The sequence below is a fragment of the Pseudopipra pipra genome, chromosome 3 (assembly GCF_036250125.1).
Source record: "Pseudopipra pipra isolate bDixPip1 chromosome 3, bDixPip1.hap1, whole genome shotgun sequence".
Taxonomy (NCBI): domain Eukaryota; kingdom Metazoa; phylum Chordata; class Aves; order Passeriformes; family Pipridae; genus Pseudopipra; species Pseudopipra pipra.
In genome coordinates this window covers 741,177-761,666 of record NC_087551.1, presented here as the reverse complement: position 1 = coordinate 761,666, position 20,490 = coordinate 741,177, and positions in this window count along the sequence as shown.

Here is a 20,490-nt window from a genome sequence, read left to right as displayed (position 1 = left end):
TGCCAGATGCTTCCCCTCCTGCATCCCTGCAAATTGTCTTGGAAAGCTGGACTAATGGCCTTAAAATACTTTTTATAAAGGGCTCTTGGTTGGGTCCTTCAGGTCCTGCACGTTGCTAGAGTCCAGCCAAGCGGGAGCTCAGCCAGCACAGAGGAGACCATTTCATTTTTGGCCCAGGGAATTAAAATCATCCCTGTCACTCCAGCACTTCTCCAAGACTCACCACGCTGTGTTTGAGAGCTGTTAAATTTTTAGACTCCTCAGTCCGGGGGAAAAGTGGACAGTGCTGGATTTTAAGGGTGACTGTGTGGGTTTCAGAGTCTCCTTTTTCCCCCATTTTGCTGTGGGTTGTGATCAGCTGCAGAGCCATCCACGTGCAGTGCACATGGAAAAGGTCCTTCCAGCTCCAGCTCCAGCTCCCTGCCAACAGCACCCCTGCCCTGGGGAGCAGCCGGAACTCCCATTTCCGCTCCAGAGGGAATTCTTGCCTTTCAAATGTTTGTCTGGGTTTTTTTCTTTTTTTTTTTTTTTTTCATGTTCAATCAAAAAAACAGCAGATTTTTTATTATTGGTTTTTTCTCCCCCCCCCCATTTTTTTGGATCAGCAGGAACATTGTTCAGACAAAGAGGGAATTTTTATTTGGGATGTTGACTCGACGTGGATTTGGACATTTCAAAGGCTCCCTGCTCCGATACGTCCTCTTTTATTGGGGTTTTATAACAGACTTTTCAAAGACAGGCCGTTCCAGCAAGTTTCATTTTTTAGGGAAATGGCAGCCCCTAATGGAAAACACTCCATCAAAATCATCCTGACAAACTTCAGCCAGATTGTCCCCAATTGCTGCTTCTGGTTTTAGGTTACCCTGGTATCGTAGCTGGTAGTTATTTAATGCAGTGCCGTGTTCCTGAAGAACTAGTGGAAAAAAAAAATCCCTGTTTTTTTGGAGCAGGGCATATCAAGAGAAGAGGAATTATTTTGCTGTTTTTAAAACTGGGTTAAAAAAAAAAAAAAAGGGGTTTAAAAAAGGAGTTAAAATGTGGGCTTAAAAACGGGTTGAAATAATTCCCCGAGCGTGTCATGCGGGGAATCCTCGTGCTCCAGGAACACACATCCAGGAACACACTCCCCTGGAGAGAGGGAAGTTCCCAACGATTTCAAACCTTCCCAGCAGAGACCTCCCACAAATGATAACTCCTGGAAAGCCCAGACATCTCCAAAGGGAATCCCCTGCAAGGAGCCCATCTGGATGGGAGCTCCAGTAACGAGGGGCAGGCCCTTGTCCATGCGGGGCACAGAAAAATCCTGTAAGAAAGCCCTTTTTTAGCATTTCCAGATGGAGGGAGAAGGGTTTTCCTTTTGAAATACAATGAGAAAGCCTCGAGGAGCCTTTGTGGGAGCAGATATGTGGGAACACTTCTAGCCTGGCAGTGGAGGCAGGTGAGTTTGGGAGCTCAGGAGGAGGAATTCCCAAAAATCAGGGCATTTGGGAACTGTGCTGCCAGTGGATTGATTTCACTCAACCAAACAGGGATCACATTTGAAATAGATTTCCAGGCCAGATGAAATTTTCTAGGCTTTTCCCCAGTATAACCTCAACCATTGAATTTCCCTTCTGGACAAAAAAATAGATTATTAAAAACAAAAAAAGAGATTATTAAAAACAAAAAAATAGATTAAACTCACAAACATAAAATAATTACATGATTACATAATATCAAATATTTAATATATAAAATAATTATATAATTGCATAATATTAAATATTTTATATATAATATATTTATATTTATATATCTATTATTCAACAAATATATGTATATATGTATATTTAGTATTTTATATATTTAGTATTTTATTTATAATAATATATATTTTATATATTTATTATTTTATTTATAATAATATATCTATATATTTATATATTTATTAATTTATCTATAATAATACTTATATATCTATATATTCATATATTTTATATAGAAAATAATCACTTCCCAAAAAATAACATTTAATAAACAATTATGGTCTATATGTCATATAATATATAATATAATAATGTGTTATATATTATATAATATTATATGTAGACGTTTTAATTAAAACACAAATTAATATTAAAAATATAAAATTATTTTTAAAAATCAAAAAGATAATATTAAATATAAAATTAATAATATTAGGAATAAATAACAAAAATAAGTAATACAAAATATTATATCGAATACTATTAATAATAGATATTATACAATATATATCATTATGTATTATTAATATACAATAATATATATTAATAATATATATTAATAATATACTATTTAGTGTTGTTGTTGTTATTAATGATAATATTGAGATAATTTGATTCCAATGGAAAATAATTCCGTTTCCTTGGAAAATTAAAATAAGCAAAATATTTTCCTCACATTTGGAATTTATCTTTGGGGTTTGGTTTTTTTTGTTTTTTGTTTTGGTTTTTTTTTCCCAGCAGCTGAAGCAGAAGCAGCCTCGTAGTTTCTTTTTTTATGGGGTTTTGTATTTCATTATACACCACATGTTTTGCTTGGATTGTTCAGTTCGTGGGGTTCCCCTTTGCCTTCTTTTTTTTTTTTTCCCCCTTAATTTCCATTTAAAGAACAGGAAAAGCAGGAAAGAAGGAGGATTGAAGATTTTGTGCATTTGATTCCACAGATGCTCTGGTTTTGACTCACCACCCTGAATCCCTTTGGAACTGGGGGAGCGTGTCCAGTAGAAGCTTTGTGGGATCCAGCCCTTTCAGACGTGGGCTGGTGCTGGTTTGGGGATTTTGGGGTTGAATTTGGGGTTGAATTTCTTTCCCCTATTTTTTTTCTCCCCAGTGTAAATGACCCTTGAAGATTCCAGGCTGCCACCAGCCCAACCACCCCTTGGTTCCCAACAAGCACCAGCACAATATTTAAAGGAGTGTCCAAAAGCAAGGAGCAACCTGGAAATGAGCAGCAGTAACCTGTTGTAGACACTCCAAGAGCTTATTGGAATTGTTTGTTTGTCCTGCCTCTTTCCCACTGAATGGAATTCAGGAAAAAAACCCCTTTAATTCAGCAGAAAACCTAATGTGACATTTAAAAGTACAGCACCCCTCCCCTGAGGTCTCTGCCCCCACTGGCAGAAGGGATGTCTTAGTACATCTACCCACTGTTTAAAATTTGTACCTCATCCCCAGGAACAAACCAATAAAACCCAATTAAAATCCAGTTTATTTTGCAGGAGGACACAGGTGCAGATGTGTCACCACCACAACGATTCACAGCAGGATCTGCCACAGACCTGGTACGGGCACAGGGACACTCCCAGGGCTGGGGCAGCCACAGCTCCTCTGGGCAACCTGTGCCAGGGCCTGCCCACCCTCCCAGGGAACAATTCCTTCCCAACATCCCATCTAACCCTGCCCTCTGCCAGCTTGAAGCCATTCCCCCTTGTCCTATCACTCCATGCCCTTATAAAAGGTCCCTCTCCAGGATTAGCTAATAAAAGCGCAATTAAAGCCGCTCTCGGATGCTCTTTTATTGCTTTTTATGTGTAATTTAAGGAGGGGAATAAAAGGAAACAAAGACCTCGCTGTGTAGATTCTCATTTGGCTCCTTCCTCGAGCTGGGAATTGGGCCTGCAGAGTCCAGAAGGTTAAATAGCACCCAGAAATAGCTCATCCCCGTGCCAATGGATCTCGTATTTAATTCCAGGGCAGTCGTGTTTGCTAAGAGCTCAAAGTGTGCCTCAGATAAGACTGCAGAGGCTGAGGGATGGAAAGGAGGTGCTGTCCGGAGACAAATCCCTGGAAAAGGCAGCGACTGCACACCCAGCTGTGGTGGCAACAGCCATGGGAAGGGTCACTGGTGCCAAAATCCCCAGGGAGGATCTGCTCCTGCCAGGCACCACCACTGCTTTCTGGGAATATCTGGGGGCTCCAGGTAGCTCCTCTGTTTGTGCTTCCAGGAGAATGTCATTTAGCTGAGATTCCTCAGCTCAGAACCAGCCGTGGAGGAGCTGAGGTTTCCCAGCATCATCACCATGGATACCAGAGCTCCTTTTCCCGCAGCCTCCCGGGGCTCCGCGGAGCAGCATCGTCGGGATGCGCATCATGGCCGGGGAGGTGTGTTCTCCCTGCACCGAGCTGGAATTTTATAAAGCCACGAGTGGCTGGATTCTTCTGGGGTTAAGCACCCGGATTTTGCCTCGTTCCACCTGTCTGAGTGGCTTTCAGCCCCCCTGGTCTCGGTGGTGGCTGCGTTTCAGCCTCGGGGCTGATTTAATGTGATTTAACCGGCTCTTGTCTGACCTGCAACGCTCCCTTTGGGCTCCTCGGAGCGTGGGCTGCCCTGGCACGGCTCCCCACGGCACATCTGCCAGCTGGGCTTGGAACCCGGGGCCCATTTCTTTCCCGGATCCCTGGGGGGGTTCTGCCTGTTTCCTTCAGTGTTCCCAGCTTTGGGATTGCTCCAAGGACAGAGCCATCCTCTGTCACACTCAGGGCAGCAGAGCTGCAGTGGGCAAACCTCAGAGCCCTTCTGAAGCAGGGTCCATGTCCAACAGCTGGGGTGCTTTTCTGACACTCATCCAAACATATCTGAGACTCTTTGGGGTGAGGAATTGGGTTGGAACCCAGGAGGTTTGTCACTTGTGGTTTTTAAATCCCCTCTCCGGTGTTTCTGTCTTGCAGAGTCCAATGAAAACTGGTCATTCGTGTAATTCTCTCTCTCTGTTCCTGGAAGGAGTTAAGGTGACCAGATGTGTGCAGCCATTGTGGATGGAAAATCAGGATGAAGGTAGCCCAGCAGTGCTCCCACACTCTGTGGGCTGTAACTGGGACACAAACCATGTGGGATTGAGAGATACCCCCCGGCACAGAAACCCAGAATGGTTTGGGTTGGGAGGGAACTTAAAGACAACCCAGCTCCAACCCCCTGCCACAGGGACACCTTCCAGTGTCCCAGGTTGCACCAAACCCCATCCAACCTGGCCCTGGACACTTCCAGGGGTGGGGCAGCCCCAGCTTCTCCTGCCAACGTGTCAGGTGTTATCTCCTCCACCTCTGCACACACACATGGGCCCTGGAGCTGCCCTGGTTCCTGCAGCTCCTCCAGCCTGGAGATCCAGGGGTCCTTCCCCAGCCCTTGCCTGGGAGATGTGTTTGACAAACACAAGATGCTTCATGGGGGAAAACCCAGCTGAAAAAAACCCCGTAACTCGGAGCCAACCACCAGAAACTAAACCAGGTAGAAACAGAACAGCGCTGGTTTCTCTGACACCGAGACCCAAAGAGCATCTGCGTGATGCCAGAACTTTATCCTGAATCCCACAGTGCTGACACCTGAGCCTCCAGCCCTGGGATATCAGCCCTGGGCAGCGTAAATCAGCGCGGCACGGCCGGATTCCCGCTGCTTTTCCCTGCCCCGGGGTCCCAGCCAGCTCTGAAGCCCCCCGAGTCCGTGGCCAATAAATTATTCCCCCATGGCACAGCAAAGGTTCTCCGGCTGGAGAGGTGGAATATCAGGAATTTTACCCCTTCAGCCTCAGCTCATCAGGAAGCCGGGAAAGGCCCCGGCGGGTCCCGCCCGCTGCTCCTCGTTCCCCTCCTAATGAAGGTGGAAACATCCACGGCCAGCGGAATTTATGGATGAAGGAATTCCAGTTCCCATCGGCGGGTCCCCGCTGTAATAAGGTGGGTTGTGGCTGACAGGCCCCTGTAAAATACTGCCAAAAAACCCCTGGAAAAGGGTCGGTCCCGCCCGTGGCCGCCGGGGGGGGGGGGTGAAAACCACCTTTTTAAAAACCACCTTTTTAAACCCCCTGAAGATGTTTATAACATAGAGCAGCTCCTGTTCCTCCCCGGGCCTCCTCCCCAAAGCCAAAGGAAGGTGAACCAAATACTTTATTGAGTGGGCTCTGATGACCTTCGCTTATTTATTTATTTTTTTTAAATGAGCAGATCTGTTTTAAAGAGAGAGAGAGAAGGAAAAAAAAAAAAAAAAAGGCATATGAAGAAAAAAAACCCCACACAAACCAACTTCAGATGGCGAGTTTAACCTCCAGCGGTCTCGTAGATTAAAAAACATTAAATCTTTTTATCTAAATTCTAATAAAAATCATGTCTCCCATGGTTTTGGGGACTGCTTCCAACTGCACTTAAAAGCTTATTATTTTCAGGTCAGGTAGTGTGCACTGCAGAGCTCTTGCTATTTTTTTTAATATATTTTAAGGCATTAAAAACACTTTGTTATGTATTTTTGACCGTCACAATTTCACCCAGGAAAAGCTTCACATTTAAAAAGAAGCAACATCATTTTAAGCTGACAGAGGAGAGAATTTTAATGGCAAATCTGACCCACTGCACATTTAATTACATTATTTTACACTGTGCTATATATGCACAGTATTTTAATGTACTGGCTGAGAAATATATACTTTTTTTTTTTAAAATCATCTAAAATTAATAAAGTATGAAAAGGGTTGAGGTGGCTTGACTTGGCCCTCTGGTAGAAGCATTTCCAGGGATATAAGGCTGAGCTGTGGGTTTCCGGAACTGGAAAAGCCTCTGGAGCTGAAGGAAAATGCACAGATCCTCCAACAGAGGGAAATTCTGAAGGTTTGGGGGGAATTAGGTGCAGATCCTGGCAAAGCAGAGACGGGCACCAAGTCCCAAGGAAAAATGACCTTGTGTTATCAGGGGTGAAAAAAAGGCATTTAATTCAACCCAAACACCAACATCCCTTTTTTCCTTTCTTTTTTTTTTTTTTTTTCCTTCTCACCTCTGCTTTATCCCAAATAATTTGGGATGTGCCTTAGGTTTCATTTGTCACTGTTGAAATCACAGTAAGGAGTTGAGGTGGCTCCTTTCAAACCGTTACCCTGCTGGTTGTGCAACTCTTCCTTGGAGCAGCTCTGGTGTGGATGGAAAGCCTTCCATCACCACCCCCTGACCTGGCAAGATTTTTTTTTTTGGCTATTTCCACAAAGGCAAAAGGAATCCTAGAATCCCAGAATGATTTGACCCAGAAGGGACCTTAAAGTTCACTTAATTCCAACCCCCTGCCACGGGCGGGGACACCTTTCCCTGGACCAGGTTGCTCCAGGTCTCATCCAACACTGCCAGGGAAGGGACATCCACGGCTCCTCTGGGCAACCCCTGCCAGTGTAATCCATGATCCAAGAGCTAAATCAGGCTGTTTGGAGTCTCCCTGTGCTCAAAAGCTAATGGGAATAATGCAGATCTTCAAACAGTGGGGTGATGTCCAGATCCCTCTTCAGAGCATTCCAGACCCCCAAATCTCCCTTGTCAAACACCCCTATTCCAACAGCTGAGCAACCCTCGTGCTCAGAGGGGACATTTTCCTGCCTCTCCATCCAGGAGAGCGTTTAAGCAGCACTTTTTACATCAAAGGCCTTTCATTCCTGGCCGGGGGGGGGGGGGGGGGGAGTTATAAATGGGGCTCCTGCCCCTTCAAATGCCTCGGCCTTTCAAACGCCACAACATCAATATCCCCCCTCCTGCAAGTTAAAAGAATATTTATACACGTACACATCACATTAATAATGGCCCTGATTGACTGCTCTTATATTTAGAAACCAATATATTAAAACAAATTACCAAGTGACAAAACTTTCTTGACAGGGGATGAAATATGTGGGGCTGCTTTATTGTATGTTCTATATATTATTAGAAATCCAGTAAATTCTTCCCATGCTGTGAGTTTTTTGCGTCGGGCCTTCGTGTCTGATTCTCATTTGTGCTCTGCATATTCCCCTGCTCTCGTGGAGAGGCAACAGGGCAGATAAACCAAAGTCCTTCCCAGCTGAAGGCTTTTTAAAATCTCCTTATTTAGGATGTACTTGATGGGAGAAAATCACCTTCCGCCCTGCCAGTAGCTGTGGGGAGGGCTGGGTATCAAACACCAAGATTTCAGGACCCTGATACTAAAATTTTGAAAGGTCTTTAGAGTAATCCTTTAATCTGTTTACCGTTAGATACAAGAGAAAATGCTTATTTACAAGAGTAAACATCTACTTCCATTTCAAATAGGACTTTAATCTGTTTAGAGAAAGGCTTGGGAGGAAATAATTCCAAGTACTTTAAAGATTAAGGTTTATCATCTTTTTTATTTTTTTTTTCGGTTTCCTTCAAAGGAGATGGCAGGCAACCTTCAGAGGGAGCTGAGTTCAGGCAAATTCCCCTGAAAGGGTGGAAAACACTCAGTTATTTGACCTCATTGTGTAAATCTAAATAGGAAATGGGCCAATTTTTGCCCATTTGGGAATGGGGCTGGAGGCTGGAAAGCACGTGGAGCTGCCTCGGGTCCCAGTGGTTCAATTAAGCTTTAGGGGTGGCTCCAATGCATCCCTGATTTTCAGGACACGGCAGGATTATGATTTTAGTCATTCCACCCGTGCTGCCAGGCAGCCCTTCCTCACACCAGGCATCCATCTCGGGGCAGCACCTTCTCCTGAGGTCGGGATGAACCGGCTCCCGTGTGCTGCAGATCTGCTCGTCCCGCTGGAAAATGGGAAAAGCTCTTTTTAGAAGCAGAGGTGGGCGCTGCCCTTGAGCATTTTTGGCAGAGCTGCACACTGGAGCTGCAGGTTGGGGCTTTCTCCTTTCCACCCCCTCCAAAGGACGGCTGGCGCATCCCAGAGATCCCAGATACCCCCTCCCGGCAAACCCAGCAATCAGGGCAGCTCCCTCCGGGATCCCACGGGAGGGGAACGCGGGCAGGGAGGCAGATGTGGTGTGAGTCGCCCCTGGATCTGCTCCAGCAGGTGCGTCTGAGGAAGAGGGGGCATTCCCAGCTAAACATCTGCTTAGTCCTTAAGGATTTTAAAGCCCCCTCGGGAACGGCAGAGGGTGTAGCTGCTCCTGGCTGGCATTGAAGGATGAAGCCCCTGGGCTCCGGGAGCTCGGTGGCCACTGCCATCCGGCCTTTGGCCACTAGATGCCCCCGCAGAGCCACCGCCGGCCCCCGGCCGGCACCTGAGCGAAGCTGGAGCTCAGGCCGTGCTCGTCTGGACGTCCTGCAGCTCCTTCTCCTCCCGCTCAGGACACCTGTGATGCTCCGGAACACAAAAACTCCCTAAAACACCCGATTCTGAAGAAAAGCCACCCTGTCCCAGCGTCCACACACTGAGGGGTAACTCGGAATTTCAGACCTTGCTGCCTCGAAGGCGCTTCTCCAGCAGTGGCTGGAGCACTGGGAAGCTGGACCTGGGCTCTTTCCCGGTGTTTTCCAGGGTGACCTTGCGTTAGTCTCGGGATTAATCCGGCCCGTGCGAAGGGACAGAGCTCCAGCAATCACCTCCTGCCTGGCCTCGGCCCCTGGAGCCCTTCTCTGCAAACACAGATTTGTTTTCTGGGCTCGTTCCTGGTGTGTCCCTGGGCAGGTTTCCAATGCTCTGATGTGACTGGCAGGGCCGAGGGACAGCAGAGCCTTCCTTTGGGGACAGGGAGCAGAGGAAGCCACCCTTTCCTGGGGACACCTTTCTCCCTGCCCTGCCAGGGAAGGGGCTTGTCTGGTGGCTCCTACACACTGGGTAGAGGCTCTCCTGGCCACCAGGAGTGGCCAGAGGTGCCCCGGTGCTCAGTGTAAAGGCTCAGTGCTCTGCTTCACCGGGAATTCCCGGGAATTCCGCACGTGCCCAGCGCAGTGGGGGCTAAGGCTGAGAGAGGGGCAGGGCAGGAGAGATGCCCCCAGTGCATAACCCATTTCTCCAGCTGAATTCTCCCTGAAATAAAACCTTCCTCCAGCAAAAATGGACCCTCTCTCCCCTTCTCAGTGGGACTGTCTCACGTGCCAAGAGTCCATAAAAACGAGAAGTCCTCGGGAAAAACCTCCTCCGAGTGCTTCTCCCCGTGAGTGTCCTCCCTCCAAGCCTGCCTTCCTGTTCTAAATGCCTGCTAAACCCACCTCCCCGCTTCCCTCCACGCTCCCAGTCCCTTTTCCTTCTCCAGAAATAAATCTGAGTGTCTCTTGAACTCATTTATCCAGCTCGCCCGCCTTCCCCAGCCTAACTCGTTCCATATGGCCGCGGCTCTCTGTGCCGGGCTGTTCTGCCTGGCTTCCCTCGTTCACTTCCAAGATTCTTAATTTTATGAACAATTTCCTAACAATCAGATCAATTAGAATTGTGGAAAAGTCCTCCAAGGGAAGCGGTGGGATCCCTGTCACTGGGGTGATGCGCAGACAAAGCAGTTCCGCCCGCTCTCCGTGGAACAATCCCTCGGATGGGCCGAGCCAACAAGGCAGATATTTTCCATCTCTGCGTCCCGGGGGCCGGATCCTCCTCCCGGTGACACCAGTGGTGGCTGTGCCCGCCGTGACGTGGGTCACTCTGGGTTACTGAGCCCCCTTTTCCCAGTTCCAGCTGCCGCTCCCCTCCTCTGTTCCCTTTTCCCCTTATTTATCCCGGGTAATTCCCGACACATGCCCATTTCATGCTTCGTGCCGACCCATTTCAGCAAGCACCGGGAATGAAACCAATCCAGTTTTAATGGATCAAATACCAGCCTGCTAAAAAACCACAATTTTCGAATCAAGGGTTTTATTGAAACAGACTCCGAGCCCGGATCCCGCTGAATCCCGGCAGCTCCGCAGCCTCGTGTCCAACAGCTTCTTTCATTTTCCCATCTCCAACAGGTAATTTTCCAATCAGGCCCCATTATACCGAATCCATTTACATTTACCAAAAAATACATAATTACCAGAATTAGCCCCAAACCGAGGTCTTTTTTTTTAATCCCTCGCCTGTTAACTCAAACCACATCTATCTGCAGCAGGAATTCTTCGGGAGACCAGTGGAAATGGATTCCAAACAATGCATTCTTATTCAAATTCTTCTAGGTTTTAATCAAAAAAAGCTTGGATTATCTGCAACCAATATCTCCGAAGGCAGCCTGGTTTATTTTGTTTGAGTCGGGCCCCTTTTGCTACCCCCCCTGGTTCCTCCGGAATACATGGAATATATGGAATTAATCCAGCCTGAATATCAAATGTGACGCCTAATGACTTTGATATAATAACACAAGCAAGTTGTTTTCAGTCTATATATAACCAATGGCTCTATTGCTGATATTTACCAAACCAAAACATGTTTTTATTGGAAACAGGAGGGATCCCCAGCCAGATCCGGCTTTTCCCTTTCCATGGCTGAGGGGGTTTGGGGTGGAAGGGTGGAGGACTCGAGGGCAGTGCTTGGGAGGGGTTATTCCCACTCCCTGAACTTGTGCTGTCTCAAAAACACGGGATGGTGAGGATATCTTCTTCTTGGAGCCTCCCAGGTGGGAACACACCTCCCACAACCCCAAAAAGCCACAAAATGGGGGAGATTTTGTGACCGTGGCTCGTGTGGGACCTTCTCATGAGGGACTCACCACCAGTGACACCATCTCATCGGGAAGTGTTGTGACAGGACAAGGGGGAATGGGTTCAAAGGGAAAGAGGGGAAATTCAGGTGAGATATTGGGAAGGAATTATTCCCTGGGAGGGTGGGGAGGTGCCCTGGCACAGGTTACCCAGAGAAGCTGTGGCTGCCCCTGCATCCCTGGAAGTGTCCAAGGCCAGGTTGGAGCAACCTGGTCCAGCAGAAGGTGTCCCTGCCCGTGGCAGAGGATGGAATGAGATGATCTTTAAGGCCCCTTCCATCCCAAACCATTCCACGGTTCCATGATTCCCTCTCTACCTTCAGATTCCCACCTGCCTGGAGAGCTGACACTGCTCTCCCTGGATCTTCTCCATCCCTGGGATGTGGTTGCTGACAGGATTTATGTCTCCCCTCTGCTTTCCTTTCTCCTGGCTGGAAGGCAGAGCCCCTTTCTCCGGGATACCTTGGAGCTCTTCCCTGCCCCGGCTCAGCAGCTGAACTTCCTTGCACGTGGATGCCCCAATTCCTGGATTCCCCGTTGAAAAAAGTCCCATAAAACAGCAACAGAATCTTCCTGTCAGGGATGGATTTATTCCACATGACCTGTCCCCTCGGCTGGCTGCCTTTTCCTGCCCCTGGCTGAAATTCCAGCCCCTATTTCCCATGCTCCCACTGATCTCACACGGGGAAAGAAAGGTGATTGTCCCACCAGTGGCTGGGAAGGGAATGAGGGGCAGGGCCTTTCCCAGCACTGGCAGGTCCATCTCCACCCTGGCCTTGGCTTTTCCTGGTGGCTGACAGGGATGGGGCTGGCATTCCAGCCTCCTGGGGCAGTGGGAAGTCTGGGAATCCGGCCCGGGTAAATTCATTTACTCCTCTGTTTGCTCCTTTATTTATGGAGGGGCCGAGCCAGCTTGGCAGCGTTCTGGTATTCAGTAAAATTAGATATTAATTTCCCCCCTAAACGCTCTATAATTTTATTTTATTAAAGCTTTTACAAGGAGAGAGAGAGAGGGGGTTTCTTATCCCACCCCAAAGGGGTGCCAGTAAAACCTTCCTACACTACTGCAGCCTCAGGTACTCCACATTTGCAAAAAAAACCCAAACCTGCAATGAGAGAAATTCTATATTTTTTTTAAATATATATTAGAGAAGGGATATAAAACTTTATTGGCACTGTATTTCCTACCCCTCTGCTTCAGAAAGCCAATTTTCTCAAGCCTTCCACACCAAGCCCTGAAAGGAAGGAAAGAGGGAAATAAACCCTTTGGCAAATGGGAGGGATCGCTGAGGGCACTTCCAAACACTTTTCCCATGAAAATAATACCTGATTTTAAGGTCTGGTGCCTCAGGAACTGAGGTGGGATGAGGGGAGAGTGACCCAGGCGTGTGCCCCGTGTTTGAGGGGCTGGGAAGGCAACAGCCCTTGGATGGCAGTGGGAATTCCCAGTGCACCTGTGCCAGCAGAGACCTTTCATCCCAAAATGGTTTGGGTTGGAAGGGGCCCCAAAGCCCATCCAGTCCCAATTCCAACCCCCTGCCATGGGCAGGGACACCTCCCACTAGCCCAGGCTGTTCAAGCTGCCCTTGAACAATTCCAGGTGTTTTCTTTGGGGTTTAAAAGCACCGGAGTTCTTACCACTGCCCAGGGAAAAAGCCCCTTCACCATCACCTCTCTCCCAGACCACGGGGATTTGGCACAAAAAAAAGGGGGTTATTCCACAGCTTGGATGAGCTGAAGGACCCAGCTGATCACTCCTTATTGGAAATGCTCCAGCTTTTCAGCCTTTACTGGGAAAATTTGTTTACAGCCATCCACTGGGCAGAGGGGAGCTCACACGGCCCTTCCACTGCACCTATTCACACAAAGCTTTAATATTTGATAGTGTTATTTAATAAAATCTGTTACAAGGTTCTTAAATAACTCTTTATGACCCTCTCGTGATTTATGTCATGACACAGAACCTCGGGTGCATATATTTTATGTTATTACAGATGTGTAAACTGATATTAATTGTACACATTTCCCCCTGAAGTCTAAGAACTGGATTTTTTTTTTTCTCTTTTTCCCTTGGCTATATAACTAGACATATAATAATTCCTACAGAAGGTAAAACCAGCACATAGAGTAAAAAAAAAAAAAAAAAAAAAAGGATGAAAAATGTTTGTGCAGCTCTGCCTTTCATTTTAAATGAATATAAATGTTCGTATATGTCATAAATTTAAGCTGCAAGTAAATTACTGCCAAGTTCTGAGCCCATCTCATGTTTGAGTCCCAGAGTAAAATAGAAAACATTTGTTGAATCAGTCTGCTGAAAGCAGCAAGGAAATGATGTAATGTTTATGAAATATGCAGCTTTGATACAATCCAATTAGCACTCGGGGTTGCTCTCCAGCAGCAGGTTTGCTGGGGGCACTGGGATGGCCAGGGATGGGTGGCATTCCTTTGGAGGGGAGTCTTCCAGGAAAAACTGCTGAATCTGCCCCTTTTGTGGGGTGAAATCCCCCCCAGCCCCCTGCTCACCTGCTGTGGCCGTACCTGGCAGAGCAGAGTTTAACTTCCCAAAGTCAAATCCCCAGGAACTGCCTCCCAGCTTTCCGAGCCTGCAGGGTTTTCCCCCCCAAAATCCCCCTCTGCCAGCGATAAGCCCAGCTGAGGAAGCCACGGCATCAAAAAGTGGGCAACTAAAGCCAGGATACCTTTCCCTTCCAGTGGGATTTGCAAAGCATTTCAGCATCTGGAACAAGGGACATTCGTTTTGATTATTTCCTTATGATATTTGTTCAATTTGTTATACTTAAAGCTAGCCTTGTTTTCTCTTCTATCTCTGCCTCCCCCCGTCCTTCCCTTTCATCCCCATATTTCTGTTCATTTGTCAAGCACAGCTAAAAGTGGTGGTGGGGAGGGAAAGCAGCATCAGGGGAAAAAAAGCCTAAAATATGTCACCAACGTGGCCTTTTTTTTTTTTTTTTTTGGTTTATGGCACTACATGAACTGCCTGCCTGGGCAGGAAAAAATAAAGCAAGGGCTGAGCTTGACATTCCAGTGCCCAAAAACCATGGAAAGTGAGGCTGAAATCAGACCTTTGGGCAGGTATTTCCCCAACCTCTGCTAAGCAGGCAGATGCACACGGATCAAACTTGAACTCGTGATAAGTGCTGAATTAAGTTATTATTGTTAATTACTGTGGAATTAAAGCAGCCATTCCTGGCTGGCACGGGGCCATGGGCCTCACCTGAAGCAGAAATTGTGTTGCCAGAACGGTTTGGCTTGGAAGGGACCTTAAGCACCACTTAGTTCCAAGCCTGGAAAAGCCACTGGAGATGGGAGCAGCCCTGCCAGTTGCAAGGCCAGAGGAGGCCATTCAGTTATTAGAGGGAAAGGCTGAGAGAACTGGGAATGTTCAGCCTGGAAAAGAGGTTTTGGGGTGACCTAACTGTGGCCTCGCAGCACCTGAAGGGAGCCCAAAAGAAACATGGAGAGAGATTATTTCCAAGGGCCTGGAGTGATGGGACGAGGGGAATGGCTCCACACTGGCAGAGAGGAGCTTTAGACTGGATATTAAGGCAAAGCAGGCCTGACTTCTACTCCCTTTTATCTGGCCTATTGTCTCTCCCCGTTGCCCAACCACGTTTCTCACCAGCTGATAATTTATTCCGTGCATGCTCCAACCCCCAGCTGCACCCCAGGACGCTGCAAACCCGCTTCCATCAACACTCCGCTCGGGATGGAGCAGCTGGATGGCTTGTGAGGAGTGCAGGCATCGAGGGGGGAGATGGCAGAGAGGGGGGAACCCCTCCAGAAATGCATCTGAGCAGCAGCACCCCTGAAATCCCCCCGGAGCTCGGGAGACCTTGGCTGTTCCCTGGGGAAAACAGCCAGCCAGGGCTTAACCAGGGCACAGGGAGCAAGGAGAAGGGGTTGGAGTGATTTGCAGAGGGTGTATCAGGCAAGGTCTTCTCTAAAAAAAAAAAAAGAATGATCTCTCCTGCATCTATACAAAGATGTGCTTTATTTATCCTCGAGTGGCTGTTGGAAAAGGGGCACCCCTGGGTGCTCCACTCCCCCATCCCACAGTGTCCAGCTCGTCCAACACACACAGCACAGCCATTCTGGTGGAGAAGAGAGTCATGCTTGGGCATAGGACACTTTTTTTCTTCTGCCACTGAAAATAATTACATTTAAAAATGGAATTTCAGAAGAAAAGAGAAACTCTTCACACTTTCGGGTCAGATTCAGCTATTGATTTCAGCTACAAAAAAAAGCACAGATTTTCCTTTTATTTTTGGGGGAAATGTCAAAACATTTCACTTTAGACTTGCTAAAGCCTTTGACATTTCCCAAGCAAAACCTTTAAGCCTTTTGTTTCCAAACAGCATTTGTTTATTTCCAATTTGACCTAAATTAATAGACAAAAGTTAGAACAAAAGAGTTAAATAACTCAGCAAAACAAAACAAAGTACTTTGGGATGTTTCAGGTTGACCCAACATGACATGTTTTGGGTTTTATATTCTTCCCCCAAAAGCTGAGATTCAACATGTGGTGGGGTGGTTTTTTTCAGTTTGGTTTGGTCAGGGAGCCAAAAAATCCATTATCGGCCCAGCTCTTCTGCAGCCTCTGTGGTGAGGAGAGATCCTGCTGCTTTTCCCTCGGGATGAGCATGATGAAGGGCCGGAGGAGCTCTTTGGGTCGATGGGGCAGCACAGTTGTCCTCTTGGAGGGTGGAGAGTGAGAAGATCTGTGGCCACCAGAGCCGGGTGCTGGGGATGTGTGTCGGCACCTCTGGGCTCTTCCAGGGCTTAAAGGGGCTCCAGGAGAGCTGGGGAGGGGCTTTGGACAAGGGCCTGGAGGGACAGGACAGGGGGCAATGGCCTCACGCTGACAGAGGGCAGGGCTACATGGGATATTAGGGAAAAATCCTGATTCCAGCTGGTGAGGTTCTGGCACAAGTTTCCCAGAGAAGCTGTGGCTGCTCCATCCCTGGAAGTGTCCCAGGCCAGGATGGAGCCTCCTGGTCTAGTGGAAGGTGGCAGGAGGGGGTAACTTGGTGCGATTTAAGGCCCTTTCCACCCCCAGCCAGTCTGGGATTCCGTGCAAATCCCTGCAAAGCGGTTTTGTGCCGTCCCCGGGAGCCGCGGGTGCCGCCGCTCCACCTCATCCCGGCGGGAAGCGACGCTCCAGGTCCCCTCCCGGGCAGGAGCGCGGTTCCCGAGCCCCCCCTCGCTGGGAAAGTTTGCTGTGGGAGCCGATCCCCCTCTGGAAGCGCTGCTGTGCCCGCCCGGGCAGGGATTATCCCGCCTGCCCCGCGCTCATTGTCCTGGAGCGGGATGAAAGGGGTCACTTCACCCCGCACCACCCTCGCTGGCATTTCCCGAGAAGCTGCCGGCTCTTGGCTTAAGGGGCCTCTTCCCAAATGATCCGGATACCTGGCTCCTCGCAGGTGCCGGGTGGCCCCGTGCCGAGGCTTCTCTCTGCTCATCACCAGCCAGCAAAGCTTTGATTAACTCCAGCGCTCCCCAGACACCCCCTGGGACCTCAGGCACTGCATCTCCCACCCCAACACACCCGCTCCACCCCAGCAGATACTCAGGACTCAACTGAATATATATATATATATATATATATATACAAAGGTACTCAGCTTTATGAAGCACTTCCCCGCTTTCCCGGTGTGTTTTCCTGTCACAGTGGGAGGTTAACAGGTCAAAATTGTACCAGGTTAGTCAATAATATATATACATATTATATATATATATACGCTCACACACATTATATATATAAATAATATTTAAACCAATTTATACCAAAAGTTATGGGAAAAATTATACTGGTTTAATATAGATACTAAAATATTGTCTAAATACCGTGTAGATACTAAAATATTGTCTAAAATGCACACCAGTTTAACACAGATGGTAAAACACGGTCTAAGATATATACCACTTTAATATCTATATTAAAATACAGTCTGATATTATACCTGTTTAATAGCTGTATTAAAATGCAGTCTGAGAATATACCAGTTAATATAGGTTAATATAGTCTAAGATATACCAATTTAATATACATACCAGTTGAATATATATATATTAAAATACAGTCTGAGAATATACAATTTTAATGTATATAATAAAACACAAACTAAGATGATACCAGTTTAATATATATATATTAAAACATAAACTGATACCAGTTAATCCAGCTGGAATTCAGTCGTGCCCTTTGCCAGCATTTCTGGGGGAAGGGCTTCCCCAGGCAGCTGGGCCTGTAATCCAGGCTGCCAGCAGGTTTCCCAGCTGATTCCAGCTGGAATTCCCGGACTGATCAGCTGAAAAGGCTGTTGCTCCTGCTCAAAATGTGATCAGCAGCAACACATCCTTCCTCCTGAGCAGCCCAGTATTCCTTCATCTCCACCACTCCGGAGGGAAGGAGATCCAGAAAAATGCCTGGGATCTGTGGGCCCGTTGTGATCCCTCGTTCCTGGGCAGACAGAGGATCCCAGGGCACAGCTCATCCCCAGGGAAGGCTGGAGGCCTCAGAGTTGTGTTTGAATTCCCCCTGGTGCCAGCTTTTCCATCACCACCTCCCCTGCACATGTCCCTGGGTCGGTTTTGTTCAGCAGGACCCGAGGCAATTTAGTAGCCTGGTTCAATCCACCAGAATTCATCCAGCTTAAGTATTTTTCCATCTTCTGCTCAGCCCGTTTTATGATTTATCAATTACCTATTTCGCATCGATCACGGGTTTAACTTTTGCACTCTGTAAATCACATTCCTGACTGAAGAAATGGAGGGTTTTTTTTTTTTACAGCTGCAAAAAAACCCCAAACCCCAAACCCCCTCACCCTCATCTCTTTCTATGAGGCACCGTATTTTCTGTGCAATATTTAAAACAACATTTACAGTCGATGCGACGCAGCCCTGAGTCAGATTTGCAGGATGATCGTGGGGTTATAGTGACCTTTTGAGGATGAACTGTATTAAGTATGCCTCTCTCCTACAAATAAACCTGATTTCCATCAAGAGTTGGCTGGGGTTTTTTTTATCCTTGCTGAGTATTCCACCCCTTTTTTTTTTTTGGAGAAATCCTCTCTGTAGCATCTCGGTGTCTCGGATGCTTCGGGAGGAGCTGCCCTCCCATTCAAAGTCAGCCACGGCTTTCCATTGACCATGGGAGGTTTGTGGGTGTCTCCCCCTCCCCGAGCCTTACTTTGTAAAGCACTCACTGAAACGCTGCCCGAACAAACAAACCCGGAGCTCCGCTGGCTGTCCCACACCCCGAGGGGACATCTCCATTCACTCGGCCCGGGCTCCGGCTGGACGAAGGCACGGCCACATCATTGCAGCGGGCCAGATGAAAATTAGCATTCTGCCAGGCTTTTCTCTTAATCACCCATTGTATCCGACCCCCGCCAGCCCCCGAGGACTTCCAAAGGCCCGGAATGCCGGGGAAAATCCCGGCTCCGTGGAGGGCGAGGGCGGAAACTTCCACGGGCTTAACGAGCTCACGGGGCTCTGCCGCGGCTGCTGCGGCTTATTTATGGCGTGGTTTCCTGAAGGATTGGCTAAGGCAGATGCAGAAACGGCTCCAAACGAGCCCGGGGTCCCTGTGGTGGCCGGTGCTGCGTGGAAATGGGATATTTGGCTGTTTCTGTCCCAGGGAAAAGGTACGGAGGAAGTGCAACGACTCACCTGTGGGTTTTAAATGTTGCTGGTTTGTGGTGTCACTCCCCTGGCTCCAACCCATGGCACTGCAAAAAAAGAAAAGGAATGATTACTTTCAAAAAAAAAACACCAAAAAAGCAACAAAGCCACCCAGGATACCCGTGCCAGAAGAGACCCAGGGCTAAAGCCCACCACAAACCCCTCTCCTGGCTGGGACAGCCCCTTTCCACGGTCTGAGGGATCAATGGGATCTCATCCAGAGGGATCACCTTAAAGAACTGATGTGATAATTAGGGAGGGTTTTATAGATTCCTCTGAAACACGGCCCCTGGTGAAAATTGTTTTATTTCGAGGTTTTAACACATCAAAGAAACCTTTCATCAAACCAGTCACCATCAAAGTTGATGATCCCACGAAAAACGTTCGTCTTGCCCTCGGGAAAGCAAGAGAGAACATTATCAGCTGCATTTGAGGCTTCTCTGCCAGGAACCAGCCGGTTGCAAACGCTTTGAAATGGAAACAACACAGAAATTTCAAAAATGTTCGCAAAAAAAATAAAAAATAATAATAATAAAAAAAAGACATCTTCACTTTTCGACCAACTCTGTTATTGATTTTCCAGGCTGAGTAAGGAATGCTTGTTGAATTTTATGGAAACTGATAGCGGGACTATATGAAACTGGCCATAAAAGATAACAGATTTTGTTTTAAAGTCAGATAAAAGTTATGGTCCCGTGTTATTTGGCGTATGAATTTCCTATGATACCAATAAAAATGTTACTTCCAAAGCATTTCCTGAGGAATGGCTCTAACCCCGAACGATCGTGGTTATTTGCTGAGGAAAATAGGTTTTATCCCGAACAATAAACCTATGCAGATTTATTAACCTGGGAAGCACACGGTGCATTCCGTGCACCAATCCGGCTCCAGCCGGTGGAATTAATAACACTGATTTAATGAAAAATATCTCTTAGGCTCCAAACCCATTGCCTGCATAATGTCACCCATAAAAGAGTTTACTTAGCAGCCCTTTAGCTCTATTTTCCCATTCTTCGCAGAAGTCTTCATTCACAGTGGGGTGGTTCTGTTTAAGTGGTGATATTTGCCGTGGATCACGTTACCCCGGGCGCTATTCCCTGCAGACGGATGAAAGCCGAGCGGGGACCGGCAGGAAAAGCCCTCGGAAGAGGAATATTTGGAACAACCCGAAGCGCCGCTCGCGCTCTCAAGGTGATGGCAGAGAGACCCCCGCTGCACCCCCGAGCCCCAGCAGGCCCCCACAGCCCGAGCCCCCCGGGAATTCCATGGAAAAATAAATGGGGAGGAGGCTAAATGGGGAGTTAAGGCAGCTCCTGCCTCCACAGGTCCAAGCAAACTTCCCACGACGCGGGGATGGAGCTTCCTGAGTTGTTCTCCTGAGCCGAGGGAGTTTTTCACACTGCTG